Genomic DNA, 6,000 nt, shown 5'->3' on the forward strand with positions numbered 1-6,000 from the left:
CGAATGTATTGTACTTGAAGGGTAATATTGCACAGTAGGGTATTAGGGTAGGATATTGTATAGGGGTGACATACTTATAAGTCTGAGTTCAAGATGGTGACGGCTTGGGAAAAAAGCTGTCTTTGTTCTGGCTCTGATGCACCTGTAGCGCCTGCCCAATGGCAGCAGGTCGAACAGGTGGAAGCCAGGGTGTGTGCTGTCCTTGGTGATGTTTTTTGCTCTGTTGAGGCAACGGGAGTTGTGTGAATCTTTCAGGAAGGGGAGGGGGCAGCAAATGATTTTTTGTGCAGAATTTATGGCCCTCTGAATCGCATTTTTGTCTGCTTCAGTGCAGCTGGCGTACCACACTGTTATACAGCACGTCAGCAGGCTCTAGAAAGCCGAGCGATAGAAGGTCACCATCAGCTGCATCTCCAGTCTGTTCTTCCTCAGCACCCTCAGGAAGTGGAGTGTCCGCTGGGCCTTCCGGATGACCATAGTTGTATTTGGGGTCCAGGAGAGGTCAGCAGATATGAGGGTGTCGCGGAACTTAAAAGAGCTTACTCTCTTCACCTCCTTGCCGTTGATGTAGAGGTTTGCGGGTTCTGCAGTGATTTTCCTGAAGTCAAAGATGAGTTCCTTGGTATTTGTGGTGTTCAGTCCCAGGTTATTCACTGAATATCACGCTGATAGTTTCAGTACCTTATCTCTGTATGCAGACTCATCTATCCCTGTAATGGGTCCAACCACAGTTGTGTCAACGGCAAATTTGATGATGGTGTTCTCCGGATGGGCTGGACTACAGTCATGGGTGTAGAGAGAAGACAGCAAAGGGCTCAGCACACAGCCCTGTGGAGAGCCAAGGCTGAGTGTGCGGGAGTAGGAGAGATGGGGCCTCTTGTTTAGATGACTGGCAGGAATAGAAAACATAAAAGTGTTAATTAAGAGTATTAACTGTAACAGGCCATAGATATAAATAAACATAATTATGCAATTGTATACAAAATTAAATGTATTCTATGAAATTGTCATTAAAAGACACAACATGTTTACATGTTACATATGAAACAGTAATTGCGAGGCATGACTTATTTGAGTCATGTTTCATGTTTGCTTGTCCAAATGTGATAATGTTATAGTGAAATGCCATCTTCTAAGCAAAGTCCACTTTATTGTGGAAATCAAACTCCTAGCATTGTCCATTGAGTCTTCAGGTAGCACATATTGCAGCAGCAGCAGTGAATTCACAAAGCTGGGAACTAGCAGCTGTGCAAAGACTCATCTCCAAGCACATCTGACTTGTTTAGGTGTTGTGTTGATTTGTCACCTTGCAGATATTCAGCTGAGCTTTGACTTTGGACATTTGTTCTTTCCTGAAGATGATTAAGCATGCCTTCCTGGACATCATATTTCCTATTTTGACACAAACAAACAAAATAAAGAAGTATAAATCATTGAATGATTAAGAAAGCACCCTAAAAAAATGCACTTAAATTGTAAACATTTACTAAAAGTGAAATTAAAAATATTTAATACCCAGCTCTTACTTGGATGTAGAGACCTTTGTGGAGGCAGGAATGTGTTCATGAGTTATAGTTGCACACTCCGGCAACCTCTTTGGGGGTACTTCAAGACACTGCTGAGGACATACAAACATGTATGGAATCAAACTGTGTCCATTGGTGAGATGTACTTGATCACAAAAAAGACCCCGAAAAAACATTGTAATCTAACCTGAGAACTTCTGGTCAATTTTGTGGGTAAACTGATCTTAGTACACTTGAATTTCCACCATGAAACATGGTTGACAATCTATTTTTTTATTGTCAGACATTCTATGCTAGGCCAATTTGCTTCTCGTAACTAATACATTCTAAAATCTGATATGCTATGTAGTTCATACTAAACATTTCAATTAAATCCTCTATTCATTTAACTGCTGAGTGTAAAGTGTGTGTGTTTGTGTCAAATTTTTTACCGGTGGTGTGGGAACATATAGGTGATGAAAAGGCCACTCAGAGACTGGGTACTGATGGTTCATGTACTGTGGACAAGAAGGAGGAATTTCATATATTCTCTCAAATAGTTTTCTTTTTCAATTGAATGTTTGGTTTTCCCACCCTTACCTGCTTGGTAACATCACCTAGTGGGTTCATGGCCAGGTAAGATGGCTGCATGCAACTGGAATTAGTTAACTGGTCACCCAGATAACCTATGTAATTTTCTGTTAACAGCGTTAACATGGGTAGTTCGTCCGTGTCAATCGGTGGTGAATCCTTGTCCAGGACGCCCATCTCCACCATGAGTTCAAGCAGCAACATCAGGAGCTCGTACCAATCTGCCTCCTCTCCAGTAAATAGTTACAGCAATCCCCAGATTGCTGTAACAGACACAAAAAAACATCCTTAAGTATAAAACTCCATAAGTTCATAAAATGTCTATCCGTCTTCACAGTTCTTATAAGCACAATCACCTAACATTTTAAATGTTTTGAAAACCAAAATGATTAAAATATTCACCAAGAAATGTCTGGAAATCAAGCTAACGTTTAGTTCTGCTTCAGAGCTGAGATTTTCTGAACACAAAACAATTAACCAAAAACTTATGATAGGTGTGATTTATACTGTCCAGGACAGGTCACATGTCACCAAATACCTATTTGAGTAACGGTCAAGTTGATACGGTTACAAATTTAAATCATCCTCTCCTAACCAGTGGTCATTAATGATACATTTACAGTTATTTTCCCTCTGAATGTTGTTTTATAGTATTTAGTTAACAGTGGACTATTTGTGACATCACTGATTGACAAACGCACCTTTGTAGGGATTTTAATATATGCTCGTCTCATGCTGTCCCACCTGTTCTGATGTCAACAAGAGAAAAATATTTACGTTTTTATTTGTCTGCAACATTTTACATGGGACTATTTTGTCAAATTGGGTCACACAAAGTTGATTACCACTAAACGTGAATGACGTCAACGTGAATGACTGCTCGCCGACTGCTCTTGTTGCAAAAAAGCTAAGTATCGTTCTATCTGTGTGATTTTAACTGTTTTGCAGCTTTATTTACAACTTATCGAACATATTTAATAGTTCCATTTAACTTGCAAATCACCCGATCTCTGTCTCACCACTCCGCCCTCAGCTAGCTAGCTGCTAAGCTAACGAGGCTAGCGGAGAAAGGCAGCGCCGGTCTGAAGGAAGCTACTCCCCCGCCACCGTGACCATCACTTCCCGAAGACAGCTGGCACCCCACTCGGCGACGGAAAGTTTCTGTGAGTATGGCTTCCTGCGCTTCGTGCACTTTACTCATGGATAGGTTGGCTTTGCTAGAGAGCCGTGTCCGCCAGTTAGAGCAGTGTAATTTCGTAACTTTAGATGTTGCGGACACATCTGCTAGCGTTAGCTGTAGCGAGCTAACTAGCCCAGCTTGTAGCAGCCCTAAGCGGCCTACAAGCTACGGTGTACCGGTTGAGACGCATAATAGATTTAGCCCTTTAGCTAGTCCTACACCCCAGTCTACCGGGCACCACACTTTAGTCATAGGGGACTCCATCACCCGAAACATAAAGCTTAGCAAACCAGCCACAATTAAGTGTATTCCCGGGGGCAGAGCACCTGACATTGAAGCTAATCTTAGGGAGCTAACTCGCAACAGGTCTAGTAAACACGTACGGCAGGCTAACCGCACCACTAGTTATGCGAATATAGTAATACACGTTGGCTCCAATGACGTTAGGATGAGACAATCAGAGATTACAAAGAGAAACATAGCCAGGGCTTGTAATCTCGCCAGAAAGATGTCCAGGCATCGAGTAATTGTCTCTGGCCCCCTGCCTGGGAGAGGCAATGATGAGAGATATAGCAGATTAGTCTCTCTTAACAGGTGGCTGGATAGCTTCTGCAGACAACAGGGATTTACGTTTATTGATAATTGGCCCTCTTTCTGGGGCAAACCTGGCTTGCTGAGGAGAGACGGCCTTCACCCTAACCAGGAAGGCGCTATCCTCTTGTCTCGGAACATAGACTTCGCATTGAGCCACATTTGACTAACTGCACTAGAGCAAGCCCGGTCACAGGCAATTACAGAGCCTGCTAGCCTGGGTATGGAGTCAGTTAAGTTAGAACTAGCCAGCGCCAGGCTGGATGATCCCTGTACACATAGCAATTTTCGTAGAATAATACACAACTCACAAAATGTTTTTTCTACTGTGTCTATGACTACGTCAGAGTTAGACATGCGCTCTACTGAGGTGGCAAATTATGATGCGTTCAGTTTATCGCAGCGCCAAGTAGACAATCTGAAAATTCCCGTCATATCAATTCCTAGATATGGTCGTAATTATTTTAAGTACACTGCGCATAATAAACGTAACATTATTAATATTGCTACGACGGATAATTTCATCAACAACTCCTTAAAACAGCCCACTACCTATAATATGGGCTTTCTAAACATCAGATCTTTGTCTCCCAAAACGTTATTAGTCAATGAGGTCATTAGAGACAACAACCTTAACGTCATCGGTCTTAGCGAAACCTGGCTTAAACCGGACGAGTTTTTTGCGATAAATGAGGCATCCCCTCCTAACTATACGAATGCGCATATTGCCCGTCACCTCAAAAGGGGAGGGGGTGTCGCACTAATATACAACGAAAACTTTAACTTTAGTCCTAACTTAAATAATAAATATAAATCGTTTGAGGTGCTTTCTATGAAGTCTGCCACACCTCTGCCTCTGTGCCTGGCCGTTATCTACCGCCCCCCAGGGCCCTATTCGGACTTTATTAGTGAATTCTCAGAGTTTGTTGCTGATCTAGTGACGCACGCCGATAATATAATTATAATGGGGGACTTTAATATCCATATGAATACCCCATTGGACCCACCGTGCGTGGCGCTCCAGACTATAATTGATAGCTGTGGTCTTACACAAATAATAAATGAACCGACGCATCGCAGCGGCAATACGATAGACCTAGTGCTTGTCAGAGGTATCACCGTCTCCAAAGTTATGATACTCCCGTATACTAAAGTAATGTCCGATCATTACCTTATAAAATTCGAAGTTCAGACTCATGTTCGGCAAGCTAATAAGAATAATAACTGCTATAGCAGCCGCAACATTAATGCTGCCACAACGACGACTCTTGCGGACCTACTGCCCTCGGTAATGGCACCGTTCCCAAAGTATGTGGGCTCTATTGATAACCTCACTAACAACTTTAACAACGCCCTGCGCGAAACCATTGATAGTATAGCACCGCTGAAGTTAAAAAAGGCTCCAAATAGGCGTACGCCATGGTTTACTGAAGAAACTAGAGCTCAGAAATTATTATGTAGAAAGCTGGAACGCAAATGGCGCACGACTAAACTTGAGGTGCACCATCAAGCATGGAGTGATAGTTTAATAACTTATAAACGCATGCTTACCTTAGCTAAAACTAATTATTACTCAAATCTCATCCGCATTAATAAAAACGATCCAAAATTTTTGTTTAGTACTGTAGCATCGCTAACCCAACAAGGGACTCCTTCCAGTAGCTCCACCCATTCGGCAGATGACTTTATGAAGTTCTTTAATAAGAAAATTGAACTTATTAGAAAGGAGATTAAAGACAATGCGTCCCAGCTACAACGGGGTTATAGTAACACAGATACGATTGTATATACGGCGGATACTGCAAATATCCAAAATAGTTTCTCTCGTTTTGATGAAATAACATTAGAAGGATTGTTACAACGTGTAAATGGAATAAAACAAACAACATGTTTACTTGACCCACTTCCTGGGAAACTTATCAAGGAGCTTTTTGTATTATTAGGTCCATCAGTGCTAAATATTATAAACTTATCACTTTCCTCGGGCACTGTTCCCGTTGCATTCAAAAAAGCGGTTATTCATCCTCTCCTTAAAAGACCTAACCTCGATCCTGACCTCATGGTAAACTACCGACCGGTGTCTCACCTTCCCTTTATTTCGAAAATCCTCGAAAAAATTGTTGCGGAGCAGCT

Source organism: Nerophis ophidion, linkage group LG09, assembly GCF_033978795.1.
Source record: "Nerophis ophidion isolate RoL-2023_Sa linkage group LG09, RoL_Noph_v1.0, whole genome shotgun sequence".
NCBI lineage: Eukaryota > Metazoa > Chordata > Actinopteri > Syngnathiformes > Syngnathidae > Nerophis > Nerophis ophidion.